Consider the following 17,824-nt stretch of genomic DNA (forward strand, 5'->3'; position numbering starts at 1 on the left):
GTAATCTGTCATTATTGTATTCATAAAGAACAACTTTACAGTTGTGAACATAAAATCTCAATTTAAAATAAAAGTCCATGAAATAAACAATGAATACATGTTTTGTTTAGTTTTTTTAACATTAAAAAGCATATGTAATCTCTGGTTTTGGCTACAAAAATGGTCAAAAGCCAGTTAAAAGCAAAATCCATGCAATCCTCACTGCAGTGGTCTGTGATTACTGGGTTAGGAAACACCAACTTTCTACTTGGAAACATAAAATCAGTTTTAAAAAGTCTGCTTTTGGAGAGTAACTGTGAAAATGTTGCAACGCGTAAACAACATTTGTCATTTGGGGTGAAGATATCTGTTCCCTGCTATCACAAAGACGCAAATGACTTGACAGCTGCGAGATGCTGCAGTCATACTTTGAAGTATAAATTTACTCGTTTTAGCGTGGGCTGCGGTGACATCATTTGGAAAAAAAATTACTGCTTCTCTCTCTTGGAAACAGGATGCTTTTATCAATTATCAGTGAAAAGAAGCCCACAGAGACCCCTCAACACTCTGGCCCACGTGCACAGACGCATGCACACAAACACACACAAAAGTACTCCCACGACAAAAAGAAAAAAAAACACACATTCACAACTACCTCAAAACCGTTGCCATTGAGAGGAGAACCTCCGCCAATCAGAGGAAAGAGGGCAACAGAGGAGGAAGTTAGTGTCACACTGTATGTGTTCATCATCAGCGCTGACAGAAATAGCTCTGTCAGAGAGTAAACAACACATCTCATTCATAAAAAAGAAAAAAAAAAAAAACAGCCAGCGAACGCCTACTCTTTATGCAGTGCAACAAGAGGGGAAGCAGGAGATAAAGACAAGGAGAGCGGCAGCACTCAGATACTGTACAGACACAAAGAGAGACGGAAATATAGACACACAAAAAGAAAGTGACAAAAGGGGAGCGTGAGACGTGGGGCCACTAGCGAGTGACGCTGACATCACTTCCTCGTCACTGCTGGTTCCACTTCTTCGGTTTGGAAAACACCAGAAACCTACGTCACGTGGTGAGACGCCGCTTTCCAACTCTCACTCTTTCTCAGTAAGTCACACACACACACAGTGAAACACACTCACACTTACATGTTAACGTGAACTGATCAGCCGCGACAAAAAAAAACACCAAGATCTGAAGTGAAAATCATTAATAAACTCTATACAATGCAGTTTTCTTCTAAGAACTCCTGCAAAAAAAAAAAAAAACCAACGCCAAAGAAATGTAAAATGACCCATAATGACCCAAAACAAGATGTAAAACTACCTCACACCCACCCCAAAGAGAAACAAAACAACCACAGAGGTGCAAAGTGACCCAGAAATAGAAGCAAAATCATTGCAGACAATGATTGCAGAGAGATGCAAAACCGCCGCAAAGACGCGCAAAATAACCACACAAAATGGCCACAAAACACATGCAAATGACCCAGAAAGAGAAGCAAAATGATTGCAAATGGATGCAGGACAACTGCAAAGAGGCATAAAATGATTGCAAAGAGACGAAAATGGCCACCAACAAATGCCCAATAACCATAAAGAGATGCAGAACTACCGTAAAACTACCCCAAAGAGACACAAAACTACCGCAAAGACATGTAAATGATCACAGAGAAGCAAAATGACCCAGAAAAAGAAGAAAAATAAATGCAAAGAGATGTAAAATTACGGCAAAGAGACACAAATCAGCCACAAAGAGATGCAAAACCGCCATAGAGACACAAAACAGTCATGAAGAGACGCAAAACGACTGCAAAGAGACGCAGAATAATAACAGAGAGAGGAAATGATCATAAAACACATGAAAATGACCCAGAAAGAGAAGCCAAATGATTGTAAATGGATGCAGAACAACTTCAATGAGAAGCAACACAACTGTTTTTCAGGCCAGCTTCAGTCATTGCTGACTATGCAGAAGAAGATCAGCTAAGAAACAACTGCAAGGAGATGCAAAACAACTGCAAAGAGGCATAAAATGATCGCAAAGACACACGAAAATGGCCACAGAGATGCAAAATGGCCACATAGAGACTCAAAGCAAATGCAAACAGATACAAAATTACCACCCACAGATGCACAACAGCTATAGACACAAAATGATCACAAAGAGATGCAAAACTACTGTAAAACTACCCCAAATAGATAACACAACTGTAAAGAGATGCAAAACGACCACAGACATGCAAAATGAAGGAAAACAACCGCAAAGAGACACAAAACAGTCACTAAGAGATGCAAAAGACCGCAAAAAGACAGAATATAACCACAGAGAGAATAAATGACCACAAAACACATGGAAATGATCCAGACAGAGAAGCAAAATGATTGTAAATGAGATGCAAAACAACTGCAGGGACGCAAAATGACCACAAGGGACAAAAAAAAACAAAACAAAGAGGCATGAAAAGCTTGCAAAGAGATGCAAAATAGCCACAAAGAGAATCAAAACAACTGCAAAGACACAAAATATCTACAAAGAGACACAAAGTGACCCAGAAAGGAAAGCAAAACAACCACAAAGACATAAAATGACTGCAAAAATATATGAAACAACCGTAAAGGGCCGTAAAACAACTGCAAAGAGGTGCATAACAACTGCAAAGTTGTCTCCGAATATGGAAACTACATATTTGCGCTGCAGATTTAAAGACAATCATCAAAACACATTGAAAGATTCTCCTGAGAGTTCAGGTGAAGGATTCAAGAATATATCATTGAGTTGATTACTAAGATCAAGATCAACCCCACAAACCAACCTGTCATGATAAGTGGCCTTTTCTTTAATTATGCACAATCTTAAAGACGAATTCACGGTTCCTGCATGACCAATGTAGACTTTGCACACAGTTTTATTCATATAGCAGTAAGTCGATGTTGGTTTGTTGCACTGGCGATCGCATTGGTTCTCATGCTGAACGTTTCAACAATCATGCCCAAATATGCTTAGGGTGGTTTTTAATTTATCAATTGAATAAAGTGAATAAAAGACGTAAGCACTGAGGAGGTGAGGTTGTAGAGATCTTGTCAAAACTCTTCCGTGGATTTAGTCCACCACTAATACAGTTTCATTCAAAATGTAGAATTTCTTGTATGTTTTAAGAACTCTAAGGTGGAAACTTTTTGTTACTAAGTTTTAGTTCTAAAACTCCCAGATTGTGCTTTAAATTGGACATGCAGAAATGGAGATTTATAGAAATGATGACACGAACACCAATGCCCACTTCCTGTTTGGGCCTTATGGCCGATTAAGGACATGGTTTCCACTTTACTGGTGCACACTTGGTTCAATTCATACTACAACAGATATTAGTGGACCTGCTATGCATTCAGTCTTAATTAGCTCCTCATATTGAACACAGAAAAACACACAGAGCACCTTTGACTTTACTTTTTATAGGATATAGCAGCTGGTTTCATATTCGACTGCAGCATCCTGTCAAGAAACTCCAACATCCACTTACAGCTCTTTTAATGATGGATTACACAGTACAGGACAGTCTGGTATATGTGCAGTCACTTGCAATGCGAAGAATCCGTGCATTTTTAAAATTTTAGGCTGGCAAACTTTAGTAGACACCGAAATTTGTCATGTATAACTTTGCAAACATACAGATATGGTGAAGTGGTGGTTTTATTGTTGTGGCTCAAACATACTTTATACACTATAACTGAGACTAACCCTTCATAAAACTGTTAAGAGTCGCCTGCCCACATGTTGTACCATTACACCAAACCAGTTTCCACTCGAACGCACACTATAACATGCGTAAAGCCACATAAGGAAATTGCTTCATGTTGTTAGGTTATTCGCGTGCACATATGTGTGTGTGTCAGAAAGAGGAAGTGATGCAAGCTGCAATGGAAGCTCTATTTTTAGAAAAACAACGGAAGTGTCCATCTCACTTCTCTTTCCAGGATTTGCACAAAAACAGACGCACACACCAGAGACAGCCAGTGAAAGTGCACACTTCCTCGCCGCAGACACCTACACCCATCTTCCAGCGGTGTGCAGCGGTGGATCTGATGCAACAAGCCCTTTAAAAAAAATGCACTCGCAGGTAACTTTTTGCCAACGTAGAGCCATCAAACTCGCAAAACTGTAGAGGAACATGCGTGAAAACTTCCACAGGGTCATAATGTGGAGCAGCTTTATTTTATCTGTACTTACATGGAACCAAATCAGCATCAAAAAAACCAACCAATCAGCCACTTTCTGGTCCCGTTCTCTGAAAACTCCCACACGGCTGCCCAGGTGACAATAAAGCTGTGTCATTGCAATACTGATGTCATATGATTGTCATGGCACGGAGAGGCGAGTGGGTGTTTCTCACTTCCATTTACATCACATGGTAGCAGGATGAAACCAGCAAAGTGAGACTGGAGTGGGCGGTGTTGTCGCTACCTTGATCGCTGGACCACAAAGCTGATCCATGCGAGCAGAGGAGTCGCTGGGCGATGCCTGCCTTACGATACAACCTCAAACCCCACAGGACTGAGAGAGTATTGGCAGAAATTGGCATCATGCAGCGTGAAACATGGAGTAGGTGTTACACAGTCTGTTCCGTGTTTTCGTTTTTCACTGAAAACGAAGATCAGTTTAATAAAAACAATAAAAATACAGAATCACAAAACACAACCGCCATTAGAGGAAAATACCACATCTTGGGCTTCTATGTGCAGAATTGTACATACTGTAGGCTCATTTTCACTGCGGTACACAGCATTTAAAACCCAAACCTCACATTTATTAATGATCATGAGTAGTAAAGTCAGATTATTTTTGCTGGATGTACTTTTAACATTCTAAACCTCAAAAGTTTCTGGACATTTTGTTGTAAATTTTTTTTTCTACGGTCACATTTTTGCACACAGTGGCTTCATTTTATTTGCAGTATACAACCGAAACTGCACATTTTATTAATGAGCTTGAGCAGTAAAGTTAGATTATATTGCAATATGTGCTTTACATTTGGCATTCTAAACTTTAACTGTTTCCGGCCGTTTCTTTTTTGTTGCTTGCGCCACATTTTTGTTCACTGTGGGTTCATTTCTCACTACAACATGTAACAATGTAAAGCAAAACCGCACATTTATAAATGATCATGAGCAGTAAAGTCAGATTATTTTGCAACACAGACTTTAAATTTGACATTCTAAACCTCAAAAGTTTCAGAGTGTTTTTGTTTGGTTTGGTATCCATCATAGTTTTTGCTCACTGGGGGCTCATTTTTCACTTTTATTAATGATCATGAGTTAAAAAAAAGAAGATTTTTCATTTGCTCTACATACATTGCATATGACCCTCTGAACCTCAAGCAGTTTCTGGGCATTTTTCTTTTGTTCTGTCACATTTTTGCTCACTGTGGGCTCATTTTTCATGGTAAAATACAGCAATTAAAACCAAATCCACAAACTTATTAATGATCATGAGCTGTAATGGCAGATTATTTTGCTATTTGCACTTTACATTCTGAACCTTGAGCAGTTTCTGAGCATTTCTGTATTTTGCTTCTGTCACATTTTTACTTACTGTGGGCTCTTTCTTTCACTGCATTATAAAGTCCTGCACCTCTCTGGAAACAGAACAACCCTGACTAGAAGAAGAGAGAACTCAGGAATGTCTTTTGTGCAATGTGACATACTTATACTCGCATACATCACAAGAAAGAAAACATTACAGATACATTTCTTTGATTGTTTTATTTTACAAATAATATACAAAAAACAAAACTGTAATCAATGCGTACAACAGGTGTTATCAATACTGGGAAAAATTGGAGCTTCACATGCTATGAATACTTCATTACTAACATTTTCACAACCTCTACAAATTCAAGGTTTTTCCCACAGCTCTGCACATCAGCTCACCGTGCTGAATGCATCTTCCAAGAGCAACATTTTTTAAAGATTTACTTCCTCGCTACTTTCCATCTGTTTTGAGATAAACCATTTATTTCAAAGGAAACATTTGGGCTGATAGTGCAGTTTGGAAGCGTCCATTTCACTGGCGACATCTGAATGCTGTCAGCAAATTAAAACCAGAGGAATCAGGAAACAACGAGGAAACACAGACGTCACGTTGTAACTGCGATACGGGAGTTTCTGCCACTAAAAGTTTGCTGTTTGACAACTTGTGTCAGATGCCGGAGTTCCCCACAAACACACAAATGTATCAACAAACAAGGACTTTTCCAAACTGTTCCATTTCAGAGCTGCGTTACGACACAATGACGCCGCAATGACGAGGCAAAACAGGCGGCTGAGAGTCTTCTATGACGGGTCAGCCGCATTAAAACTTACGTCACAACAGTGTGATTTATGCAGCATCGTGAGCTGGATGGAAACTGCCAGAATGGATGTTTGAACAGTGGAAAATCAATCCAACATGGCCACTCCGTAAATTAATGTTGCTAGAGTCACACAACATGAGGAGCTTCATTCAGCGTGTAAAAACAGCTTTAACTTCAGATGTTTTCAGCCCATTGAATTATTGCAGAACATTTCCATGTATACGGATCAGTTGGGCCCTCCTCTACTCAGTTGGCTATTTTGCCTGCATTTAATGGTGTTGGTCTTCACTGTGGGCTCATTTTTCACTGCAAAATAAAGTCCTGCACCTCTATGGAAGCAGAACAACCATGAATAAAAGTCGGCAGAACTGAAAAATGTCTTCTGTGCAGTGTACTAAACCTAAAACGCCATGAACAGCAAAAATATGGCAATATGCTAAATTATTAATTTATCAAAAAACAAAAAAAACTGCAATTAACATGTACAATATTCTGCCAAGTGCCAGCAAGCTTTACATACTACAAATATTCTACTACTTACATCTTTAATTTGATTTCATACTTGTCTCCTGTCTGTTCTATGCAAAGACTGCCTGCAGTTTGGCCGAGAAGTCCCTGAATTTTTGCCACATGACTCTTGATTGAAGCTGAGTCGTTAATGGTTTCATGGTTGAGTGGAAATATGTAGGATTTTTTTTTGTTTTTTTACTGAATCTGTTCAGGCCAAATGTTTTATTTTTGGCATTTTTTTTTGTAGAATAAAGTGATTTAAATGGAATATCGCAATTTTAAGCTTCTCAATAAACCTCACACGACTAATTATAGGAAATCTCACTATTTCTTGTTTCTTGGGGTTTCTGGCTTTGGTAATTGATATCTTCTGACGGTTTATTGTAAAAGATAATGTGCTTTAATTTGGAGGTGCAGAGGTTTAATAGCAGCAGAATCTTGATATTAGATTTGAAATCCACGTGTGGAGGTTGGAACAGTTAGAAAAGATGCAAGTCAGCAGCCAGTTTCCGTGGTGATTTCTACTGAGGTGAATTCTAGCTTTATTTTTTTTTCCACTTTTACTCATCATTTTCCACTCAGTTTACTTGTGGTGAAGTTTCGGCACCAAAAACTACTGTGCTGCTTTCCGGGGGAAAAATAATAATCATGATTTGGGTTAAGATGTCACATGATACAAAGCTTCATTTTGTGGGTTTTCAGGATTATGACTCAACTATAGATTTACCACAAACTCATTTACAAGAGGTCGTTGACATTAATAGGGCAGCTTTGTGTTTATTAGTGATCAGAAGGGATGATAACATCCCCACTGAGCTTCATAGAAAGCAGAGAAGGTTCCTAATGACCCACGTATACTGTATATATAAGAATGACGTACGATGATAAACGCAGTTTGACAAGCTGATAACGTCTGCATTAGGGAGGAATAAAGTGTCTTCTTTGTCTCTGAGGGAGACGTGTGATAAAAGCTACTGGAGTGATATCACATGAGTGTTCCAGCCTGGGCCTGAAAAACATCTAAAAAGGGTCGAATGAATAATCCTCTAAAGCTGCAGTTGGAACCAGATTTTTAGAGCTTCACTCGGGACAAAAAGTCAGGATGTCTTTGCTGCAACGATACTGGTCGCGTATTCGAACCATCACTGGAGTATCTCTTTAGTCTTTGTCATCCTTTCTTTGATTTTGAATCGCCTCTACGCTCCATTACTCTAACACACTTTACTCCAGTATCAGTCAGAGTCATAGGTCTTAACTCTTAAGGAGTTCCAGTAAAAGTCCTCACATGACTCCAATTTTTGCCGGACTTTATTTTAAAATTTCATCCCACGACTAAGCGGTAACTTTCATTTGCGATCTTGCTTGGTGTTTTTTGTTTTAAATCACCTCTGACCAGTGGTGTAGTGGTCCCTGGAGAAGTGGGTATACTCTTAATTTTCACCTTTTTTAAAAAAAAAAAATTAGTCCAGAAAAACACCCTGTTTTAGAAACAGTGACATAGAAGACTACTCTATTCAATTTTTTCAGTCATTTCTACTTGCCCACTATTATAAAATTATCATGACTTGATTAGGAGCAGTTTGTAGTTATTACTGGTCACACAAGCAAACTGGATTAATGTAACATGTATTTATCATGAGGCAAACATGGTGTTTGTTACTTCTGAACATTTATTTAAATATAATACTTCAAATATGAAGTTGACAGCGCATCCTTGTTCATATTTCATCATGAATAAAACTTCAATATTGTTTTAGGTCGAATCTTAAACTACCTGTGACCATTCTTGTGTTTTTACTTACTTTAAAATCAACTACCAGCCTAGAGGTTTTCCCACATTATCCCAATCTAGCTAGCTTCAGGCTTACGTTAGAATAACGTTAGCCTTTCAAAACGTTAATCAGACTCGGCCCGACACTCAGTTTAACCCGTTGCGCTTCAGTTACGCTTCAGTGTCCCGCCCGGGGTACACTTTGAGATCTGCATAAGCAGATTATACAAACGCGATTATACAAACACTTCACGCCGATGGAAAGCTTAGATTCTCATGAATCCGCCGGTATAAACCACTTTCAGATGCGATTACCACAGCGGGTAATATAAACACATTTGTCCGACAAAAAACGAATATCCATCCATCCGTTCTCTGTACACGGCTTCAACGTACACAGCGCGACTCACATTTCCGGGTTTATTATTACACACAGATGAAAATATTCCACAAAAAACAGCCATAATCCAACCTTGGACATCCAGACGAAACAAGCCAGTAAACTATTTTGTCCAAAACATGTCTTGAAAAACGGTATATACTCCACGAATAGGTAGTTTTCGAGGAAATGCACTTCGCGATGCGCGTCCAATATTCCCTGTATTTCTCGTCGTATTTTTATTTACAAATAGAATATTAGCGATTTTTTTTGTACTGAAAATGGCTGGAATTGACTGAAGCTTTAACCACTGGCGACAAAATATCTTCTCCTTGAAATGTGCAGTCATGTTGCCAGTAGTTTAAACAATGATTCATTTGGAAACCACCTTAAAACTTACCTGAGAATTATATCGTCCATGAAAGTAGGTTCGCTCGATACGTACCACTCACTTGAAAGGTGTTTATTCTGACTTTCTCGCATTTCCGCGCATCTTTCAAGCAGACCTGTCAATCAACTGGAGTGCCACAGAGGTGTTAGCAAAATTTTCCTCTGTATGACCCGCCCTACTCTGCCTCTGATTGGCTCATCCCTAAAGTTAACCAATCGAATCAGTGAAGGTAGCATGTACCAGCCAATTACAGGCAGAGGAGGGTTGTTCGTGGCTTCATCATCGGGCTCCCTGGCACACAGACATTACTGAATGATGCGCACCAGGGAGCATTAGAAGTGGGTATACGCAATGCTAACTGAAAAATAAGTGGGTATACGCCGTATACCGCCGTATACCCTGGACTACACCACTGTCTCTGACTGTTTTAAGATCTCTCCTCATGACTAGAGGTGATCCAGTCTTTCTTGTTTTTACCTCTAAGTTGAGGAAATTCCCCTCAAGATGATCTCAGACTGTCAGTCCTTTCTTTTAAACCATCACTGAAATTTGCATTTTATATAAATCTTTCTCCTAATTGATTTATTGCGATTGTTTTAATTTGTTCTTTTATATTTTACTTTGTTGCTTATATATTTTAATAGGCATTCCACTTGTTGTTGTTTTTAGTATTCTTTGCCTTGGGATTATTTCATTGTATTCTTTAATATATTTTGTGTTTTATAGCTTATATTTTAACGTCCAACCTGTGTAGCACATTGAAATTTAGTTTTGGAAAGTGCGATATAAAGTTATTCTTCTTATTTTTATGAATCCTCTTAATCCCAATGCATGACAGGGGGTTTGGAACCATGCAATTTATTTAAATAACTGCCATGTTACAGTGTTTATCAGATCCAGAAATTGTAAAATTGAAAGAATAATCAGATTTTCAACTTTATGGCAGTCTTTGAACTTCTAACAAGCCATTCTGTTGGAAAACCTACCCAATCTAAGCTTAAAATCATCATATTTTTTTCTGAAAACCACTTTATCCTACATATGTCATTTTAAAAAACTGTTTTCAATAACCAGAAACTGTAAAAAAAATAAATAAAAAATAAAAATCTGTGTTTTTTGGTGCTACAAGGAAGCTGTTAGTGACTCAGCAGAGAAAGAACATCATGGGACAAGAATGCAGAAACCTTTTGGCAGAAGTGAAGGAAGTGTTTACACGGAGCAGAGAAAAGGAGAGTATGGAAACAAATTAACAATGTAAGTGGTAAAATATCTATAGTATGTAGAGCCCCCATCATTTTTCCAGTGTTGGAAACACCTGTGGGCACTTGGAAAAATGTTGTGCATGTAGATACCAGATTTTTTGCAACAAATAATCAAGGAAAATCAACTTTCGCCTTTCTTTTTTATGATTTATGGCATTACAACTAAGTCGCACTACATAAAAGACATGATGAAGCCTCTACTGTTTCTATAAAGATGCAGGATTTAACAGTGCAATGAAAACTGAGCAAAAATGTGACACAAGTAGAGAAAAAACACCCAGAAGCTGCTTGGGGTTCAGAGGGTTAATGGACTCCAACATAAATAACAGCAGAATGTAGAAAGTTATCAGCCAGAAGACGTACACAGGAGCTAAAACAGATGGTTTTCTGATGCTGTCAGAGGATGTTTTTGATACAGGAATGCATTTTTTCAGCAGTCAAACCTTCCACTAGCATGCACACACTTAGAACAAGTGCAAAGGGCCGATCCTCTCCTCCCGGCCCCCCTGAGGTGCACCTCTGGGGGGGGTTAATGGACGCACTCACTCACCCTGATACTTTCCTCTTTCCCTTAAGCTCATCTTCCACTGCCCCACTCCCCTCTTTTTCCCACTCCACTAGTATTTTCCACCCCAGTGGAAACAGGGAGGCAGGGGTGGGTGGGCGGCGGGGCAGCTCGCCAGCGTCTGCACTCGTGTACACAAGGAAAATGGGTCAGATACCAGAGTGGGTGGGCCGAGGTGGGGCTTCCATCTCCACCGTTGAGTGTTTTTTTTGTTTGTGTTTAGAGGTGAGCCGGTGGTGACGTGACATCCCGCTCTGCCCCCAGAGTGGCATCACCTTCAGGTACATGCTGCCACTACTCTCAGAAACACATTTCTGATGACAAAAACTCCCTTTTTGGATTCACATCTATCAGTAGAATCATCCAAGATGGCAGCTTTCCGTGTCAGAAACAGCGTGAGTGATTTAAAAGTATCTCAGGGCCTCTCATCTCTTGCATCAGAGTAAACAACGCACTCGTTCTACCTCATAAACAAGTAACTCTATTTGGACACTCATTTTTAAATCTGTCGTATACGTCGTCGTGCGTGTGGGCGTCTTTGTTGTGAGTGTGCACGAGCGTATGTGTGAATGCTGTCGATGCGTAGGAGACAGTTACGTGTTTTGGCTTATAACATAGCTGTCGATGGCTTGAGTTGTCATGACGATTTTTAGTAGGACTTCACCATGGTGACCATGACTGGACACACACACACACACACACACACTGAAGTGCACACACATTTTAATCTACTGCTGTGGAATATTTCTTAAATAAGCCAATGACAGACTTTTGTCTGTTTTTCTTTTTCAGTTTTTTTTTTTTACACAAATGCAATTCTGCCTGACCCATTTTTTAGATGAGAAAAAAGATTTTTTAGTCAAAAAAAAAAAAGCTCTTGCAGGCACTCTACCTAGCAGTGATTAGTTTTAAGCATAGATGGAAACTGCTACAGCTTATCATGTTGATACAAATTCAAGGTCTTAGCTTTTCAACTGGGTTCCAGTGGCAAATCCTGGACTAAAATCTGATCGCATCCCATTGTATTACCGCTGGTCTCGTCTATGTGTCAGTATATCTAGTACCTGAGAGGATCGCACAGTGCATCATAATTATTACACAAGAGGAATGTGTGATTTCCAGGTTCACAGAGAGGGAAACTGTGAGAAACTGTGAAGTGCTGTGAAAAAAATAAATGCATCACTGCCGTTTTCAGCTGCAACTGCTCATTAATCGGTTGCTGGTCATGCCGCTGCCAGTGTAGGTGTTACTCTTTTCTTTTTTTTTTTTTTTAATTTGGGTTTGTTCAGGTCCAGGACAGTTTGGACAGGAACAGATCACACTCAAACCACATCTATTTTATGTATCCCCAGGACCCTTCCTCTTATTATTTCATTCAGGCCTTCTTCACATTATCACAGATATGGTCACCGGATGTAGACTTCAGGTATAAAACTGCCATTTTCTCCACACATTTCATGCAACTTTTCTCTTATCCTTCTGCTCTGTGTGTCACCATCAAAATCCATTTTACTAAAGGAACAGCAACCACTGAACAGAAATCAGTGCTGGCCTCACAGCATGCAAGTGTTCTACTAAAGCAATGTCTCATGTCACTGTTTTGACGGGGCACCATCACTGCATCCTGGGCTGAGCTCCACCCCGTGCAATTGTGATTGGATTTTTAAAAATGCACTTAAGCAGAACAATTATGAAGTGCAGTCAGACCATTCTGCAGTGGAGAATGGCCTACTTTGCAGGACAAATACGGATATCATGCAAAATAAACGTTTTCCTCTACATGTGGGCCTGTCATCCACAAGCAAAAAGCATTTTAGGTCATTAAAATGTACTTTTTTATTTCTCAAATGTCATCTAAAGTGAAGATTGCAATGATGTGTCTTATACTCTGGCTTGTTTGCATTTCTTTAAACCAATCACATTGGTCTGTGGTAGTGCTAAGCCCAGGATGCAGTTATGGTGCCCCATGCAAAGCAGTTTTGATTGATCTCTACAGAAACAGCACAATCCTCTCAAGAAGCAAAAAGTACTCAAAAATGTCTTTTGTATCAGATAATGCCACGAACAGAGATTTCCAAGACTAATTTTAACTGACCAGCATCGGCAAAATATTTTGTTTGCGTCCACTGTCACACAGATGATGGAAATGTGAATGACTTTTGTAATAAAAGCAGCAATATCAATCGCTAATTGATTAATTTATAATACAAATTGAGCATTCAGGATAATTACCTTGTGTTGAAATTGCTGTTTTAGCCATAGACGCATTGAAACGCTAACCTATGTCCATTTTAACACGTCCGCTGGATGGAAGGTCATTAAGCATCACAGAAGTCTTTGTCATGGTGCCCATTCACTAGCTAAATCACCACAGTTTTCTCTGTTTGCCAACACAGAACTACTTTAGTCACTACAGTATTAAACAGAAAGTATGCAACCAGGTACAACAACTGCGACACAAAACTAGAATTGTGTATCATCAGGGAAAATGATACATCAGATATTGAATTTGAAATTACTCAAACTGGATTGGTTGATAACTAGCCATGAGTCATTTTTAGACTTACACGAATGCAGAGAAGTGTTACAAATACTGGAAGTAAATGGTGATGCTACATAATATGACGCAGAACTTTTTCTGTTTTAAAGAATCTGGTGCAAACTGTTATTTTTTGGCTTTTTTTTTTTTTACATAGGACATGTAATTTTAGAATAAAACATCACAGTTTTAAGCTCAAATTTGGTTCATTTTAACAAAACAATAACACCTCACAAAAAAGTGGTTCAAGGACCAATGGAAGGTTTAAAACCCAACATTTTTTTCTGCTTTTACACTTCCTGGCTCTGATTGTGTGGTTTTGGCGAGGCCTTTCAAACCCACTGGCAGTTTAGGAGCTTTAGAACTTTAACTTCCTCTTCTGTGCTCTGCATCATTCATCTCTAGAGTTACAGTCAGCGCCGGGTTAAAGTACTACAAGCCTACATTTACTTCTGGGTCTTCCTCCACTATGACACACTTTCACACTGCGGTGACAAAAAAAGACGTAAGCTTCAGGATACGAGGTCACAGATCAGTTGACCACTTTGTCCATGACCGTGACTCCGTGTGGCACAAAGAGCAACAAGGCTTCGGTGGAATATCTCCCACACATGCAGGACACGCTCAGACGTCAGCCAATCACACACAACAAAGCTCTGACATCATGGCTGACATGACAGCTAAACAGGAACAGCTGTCTTGCAGCTACAGGCCACACCACAGGAGAGTGACGCAACATCATCTGTGTGTATATGTGTGTGTGTGTGTGTGTGTTCACGTAGGCGTGTGTGCCTATGAAAAGTCTAGGTCAGCACTGCGTCTGTATAGGATAGACGTACCGGTGTGGTCACTGTGGGAGAAATGAGTCACAAGGTCAGGCTGAAGTTGCATTCCAGCGAAGGGGGAAGAAGGAGAGAGAAGGGGAGAAAAAAGTTACAGAAAGTGAGAGTGAAAAAGTCAGACGGAGTGGGGTGAAAGAGCAGACCTGACAGACAGAGGCAGTTTTCGTTTTACTGAGCTGCGAACACACAAACAGGGGTCACATGAATTCAGTTTCCGATGCTTGCGCCGTGCTACGTGTTCATGTTGCGTCCGGATGGCTGTGTGTGAATGGTCTGCTCCGCTGGGGAAAAGAGGGAATCCTGCCCAGACATTCCATGGCACAGATTCCCAAAGAGTTTCCACTACAAGCAAGACACACACTCTCACACACACACACACACACACACATATGCAGCCTCTCAGGACAAATTCCTGCCTAATGTATGATGGGAAACAAAGAGAAAACACATCACACGGACCGAAGTGACGCTGCGGCAGCTAATAACCTGGCTGGTATATTAGTGTCATGAAGAGTGGCAGATAAGCACTAAATGAGGAAGGTTGTTACAGTGAACCAGCACATAGTAACCCTTTGAACCTCAGAACATGCCAGCAGGCTTGATAAGCATGTTGTCTTTGAAAAATCGCCAAACTTACGCCATTTATCAGAGTAGGAAACTGTTGAAACAGAAAGGATTATCAGAGTTTCCACTAATCTTGAGTAACCAGCAGTTCCGTTGGGGAAAAATGAACCAAATCTAAGCCTTAAAGGGTCATTTTTCTTCCAAGTCTCGAAAATAAATAATTTGTGTTAACCAGATCCTGTAAAAAATAAAAAAAAAATCTGTGCTGTTTGATGCAAAAAAAAAAAAAGAAAAAGCTATGAATCAACCGTCACCTGTAAAAAAAAAAAAATTAAAAAAAATCATGAAATATTTTGCTGAAATGCATAGAGCAGGCAAGTAGGGACACAAAATACAAAGATTGGGAGGAAAATTAAACATGTTGGAGCAGCATGTTGTCGGCAGGTTGATGGAGGATACATTCGGCATGGTGAAACATCTTTATAGAGGTTGCAAAAGTCTAAGCTCCTTATGTTATCCTGTTTTTCTGATATCAATCAAGTAAATTTAGCTTTTTTCTAAGATTTACGGCATTCTGCGTCAAACTCTATAGAAGACATTTTGAGTTCTCACTACTTCTAGTCATAGTTGTGCTGTTTCTACAGAGGTTCAGGGCTTTATTCTGCCCACAGTGTGTAAAAATGTGACAGGAGTAAACATATATTGCTCTGAAAACGCTTGGAGTCTAGAGGGTTAATGCAGCCCGCACCCATGCAAATCCCTACCAGGACACAGCTCCAAACGGGGCTTCCCATAATGCAAAGTAAGGGCAGTCCCTCCGGCGCAGACGGAAATGTTTCGTTCTTTGCATTTCAGTGCAATATATGAATACATTAACACCTATGTTGTAAGCTTCACCGTTGTCACACTTCATTAAAGAAAGAAAGGTAAAGAAAACCAAAAAGCAGCTCACTAGTTTAGTCAGACATCAGTAGGTGGAGAACACATGATCTGTCACAAGACTACATGAAAGTAAGTCAGTGGTGTAAACACACTGAGGTAGGGAAGAAAATCTGGTGTACAAAAACCATGCTTTTTTTTTTTTTTTTTTTTTACCATTTAGTATTAAATCAAAGTATTGTTATGTTTCTAGAAGTGTAAGTACTGGGGAAAAAAAGACTAACCCATCATTCACGTCATCGAAGTTGTGGAAATCCTTAGTGTTTCAGCAGAAAGCAACTTCACTTCTCTTTTTGTTTCTTGAAGATTGAGAAAATTCAGTTCTCAGGAATCCTCTTGAATGAGATGTGAAATGTCAATAAGAACCCAAAAAGGAGAAGTCCAGTTACTTTCTATTGAAACTTAGTATTTTGATCTGATGATGACACTCGATGAGTCTCAAGTTCGGCGGTAAGTTGACAAAAATATCAACTTATAATAGTGGCTTTAGATGGAAGTTTAGTGTTTCATCAAATTCAAAAGGATATTTTCACTAGGAATCGTGAATGTCTGTACCAAAATTTTGGATAAATCTATCTCCTAAATGTTCAGAACTTTTATAGGATAAGTGAAAACCTGCCAGTGTGGTGCAGAAACAGGGGTAAAGATTCTCCACAGTACTGAAGACTGATCTAACTACACCTAATCTTAATTCTGCTATAAGGGGGTGAAAATAGCTCAGGTTTCATTGTATTTTTTTTGAAGAAATTATATTCATCTTGGGCAAGACGAAGCACAGGATGTAGTCATGGTGCCCCTGCAAAGTAGCGTTGGGGGAATCGTTTTAGTGGAATATTTGAAAACAGTTATTCACCAAAAACTAGATGGTTTGCCTCATAGCATCATCTAAGTCTTCATTAAAATTAGTTATTTTCAGCACACAGGTTGCTGCTCGGAGATTGTAGTAGTTTCATATAGTGAAGGTGGGAAAGTTGTATAAAATGTGAAGCAGGGAAGGCCTCTGGTTAGTCAGATTAATAAAGACACAAAACACAAAAAAGTCAGGCTCATGAGCATCAGTGTACTACTGTCAGAGTGTATGTGAATCAAATCAAAGATCAAATCATCATTAAAGCTTGTGTCATGCAACATTTCCAATAAAACCAAATGGCCTGAGTTTTCACAGCGATCTGTAAGGTGTGTTGACTGATACACAGAATCTTCTCACGTATTAAGCAACGAGCAGGAAAACATTCAACCAGAAAAGTTACCGGTAGCTTCTGGCTGGACCTTTGATAGTATTAAATTATTGTTTTCTTTCATCTGTATGTTTCCTAGGAACAATTAAAAGGCAGAACTATACATTTTCATTTTTGGAGGAGCTGAAAAGGTACTATCCGTGCAAATAAGTAACTTTAAACATATTGAAAACCATTATTTCTGAATTATTCACCACTTTTGATGCTACATTTAATCAGTGTTGGCGCCTAAAATCAGGGTGCAACTCATTTATTTACACAAATAGATGAATTAAGCTGGTATATATTTGAGTGATACCACCATAGTGAGACACTGCAGACAAAATCCTCGAGATGGGAGTATTAAACTGTTCTATTTGTAAGAAAACAAGTTGCAACATGACGACTAGATGGACTATTCATGCAGTCAGTCTAATATTTGAACATGTGTTACTGGCACTGTAAGGACAGTGGTGATATAAAGTTGGAAACAAGCCACAGTGTAAGTGTGCACATG

This window comes from Acanthochromis polyacanthus, chromosome 12, assembly GCF_021347895.1.
Source record: "Acanthochromis polyacanthus isolate Apoly-LR-REF ecotype Palm Island chromosome 12, KAUST_Apoly_ChrSc, whole genome shotgun sequence".
Taxonomy (NCBI): domain Eukaryota; kingdom Metazoa; phylum Chordata; class Actinopteri; family Pomacentridae; genus Acanthochromis; species Acanthochromis polyacanthus.